We start from the raw sequence: 2710 nt of genomic DNA on the forward strand, positions 1-2710 counted from the left end.
TCTTCGACACATTGGCGACTCTCGGTTGTTGTGAAAATCTCAAGGTTTCAAATACGAACACAGGGTACCCAAAACGATAGAAAATCAATTTAGTGCCAATCGATGAGAATTTTGCAATCAGGTGAAATCACCCACATTTTGATCATTCATCTCAATCGAATCAACCTATCATTGATCTCTGATCGATTTTTAATTGTACCGTAATGACCCTTGCAAATTAGCACGGTCGAGTAGTTGATTCCTAGTCGAATTCTCAAGTTTTTTGCGTTAAAATCCCTTAATAATTTTCCCAGATAGTCTAGTTATCTCTTGAGTGATCGGCTCAAAGAATAGAACTATAGACGCGTCGATGAAATGCCCGATTTATTCAATTGAAATCAGATTTGAAAAATCAGGATGTCACAACTCTTTCTCTCTTATAAAAATTTCATTCTCGAAATTTAAACCATTACAAGACTTAATCAAAAAGGTGGGGGTACAATTCTCTCATTGACTCCTCAATCTCCCATGTCACTCCTTATGCACCGTGGTGTTGCCAGACTACTTTGATCAATGGGATGGTCTTTGTACGCAGAACTTGCTCTTTACGATCGACAATTTGAACCAGGCTTTCGACGTATGACACACGGTCATCCACGTCCAATTCATCGAAATTGAGCAAGTGGCTAATTTCATCAACCAATTAAATTAATACATTGTTTTGGGTATCAATTTTCCATAAACCATCAAGCTGAAAGATGTGAAAGGTGGTGAATTTATAGTGAGAGAGAAATGAGAAGAGTGTGTGGTGGTGTGTGGTGGTGCCTAGGTGAGGATGTGTCACTTCCTTGTGCCGTAGGTAAACATAAAAAGTGTTTAGGTAATGTCCCATGAATAACATGAGAATCAAATTGCATTGCCCACCGTCCACATATTTGAATACATGACATGTGATTTTGGCACGGATTTCCCATATTTGACATAACATTAGATTTATAATTCTTACCTTGGAGATCATCTAAATTTCTTACTTGAGTTATCCATTTTAGTACTCAAGGCCCTTCTTTTGAATACACATTCATTTAGCGAAAAATATATATTTCACAAGGAATTATTTTCCAATAATATATATGCTCGGTTAGCTCATGGCAATCATATAATTTCCCATAAGTCAATTTTAGGTGGTGAGCAAGACAAATTATAATCATCTTATGTCAAAATCATATTGGTTTCATATGGACAAAAAAAATGATTCTAGCAAAAAGATAAATTAAAACTCAAATCAAAATCAAACTACTATGACAAAGTCAATTTTATAAATTAAACTAAATATCGGTGCTGCTATGAAGGGAATCATCATACATAAAGAAGTCAAACTGTGCATCTAAGCCTCCCTTTTAATTCCACAACCATTTAAAATGCCTAAGAAAGTCAAAATTTTCTCATCAATTCAGAATTTGATCAAGCAAAACTCCAATAGGAAGAAATTCTAGATGACACCTCCCTAACTCCACAAGGGAAAATAGAAAACAAATCCAATTCACAATCGTGCAAGGCCAACATGAGGCTGCAGTTGGTTGGTAGTGGGGGCTCCGTGGGCTTGATTATTGATAGTGGCAGTAGTGGTTAAAAGAAAGAAAGGAGGGAGAAGAAGAAGAGAAATGCAAGGCGCAGAAGAGAGAGACAAGAGATTAGAAGTGAGCCGCCTTCTAGGCATGTGGTGATCAATGAGCAGGGTAGAGAATGACTCACATGAAGATTCAGCACCACCTAATATTTTATTGTACTAGATAAAGGATTCATGTCATTTTGAAAGCACTCGACAAGCTCATCTAAATTTGCTATTAAATATCTAAATTGACAACTCAAATTACAAATTTATTAGGGAAAAGCAAAGTAAAGTCAATATTCAACTTAGTTAACTTGTAAAAAATTAATTTTTACTGAGGTGATGGCCACTGTTACAAAGAAAGCACCAGCAATTCATACATAGACACACACACACATATAATGAGGAGAAGGCCATTCTAGCAATATGGGATCTTAATAGGAGTACTTAGAGAACCACTTAAATAAATTCTCTTGTAGTATTTTTATATAGCTATGGATTCTTCATCTACTTAATTTCTGCTCAGTAATGAAAGTTGTCCCTCAAGGGCATTAGAGCTCACCAGGGCATTGCAGTTCGCTTCCTTTCAAGTTTCTACCATGGCTACAAACTCTAAAATATCATTTACCCTCTAACGTTTATGTGCCCAACATTGTTTCATTAAGACCCAATGATACAAAATACAACCTTTGGAAAACCTGAGTACTTTTACTAACTGAAAGTCGAGATTCGTCGGGATTTTCCACCGGGTGCCACTATTGCTCTACCGGAAATGGTAGATCAAGATTGTTGGACATATTTCATCACGCAGCTATGATTACTACACCACTATCAATATAACATGTTTAATTTTCTTTTTCTTTTTTTACGTTTGCCACTTGGCTTACATTGAACATATTGTATGTATAGTATTTTTCTTTAACATAATTATCTTAATAATTTGTTTTCAATCAACATTTTCTTTTCTATGCGGCTATATCTTTTACATGAGGGATATTGTGATTTATTTAGGAAACCAACAATCTTTTTCTAATTGATTTATTTTATCGCAAATATTGCAGGGTAGATTTTTTTAACCCTTTGAAGAGATTTCTTCTCCTCTTTTATTTTTCCAGAAGCTCC

The sequence above is a fragment of the Eucalyptus grandis genome, unplaced genomic scaffold (assembly GCF_016545825.1).
Source record: "Eucalyptus grandis isolate ANBG69807.140 unplaced genomic scaffold, ASM1654582v1 tig00009266, whole genome shotgun sequence".
Lineage (NCBI taxonomy): Eukaryota > Viridiplantae > Streptophyta > Magnoliopsida > Myrtales > Myrtaceae > Eucalyptus > Eucalyptus grandis.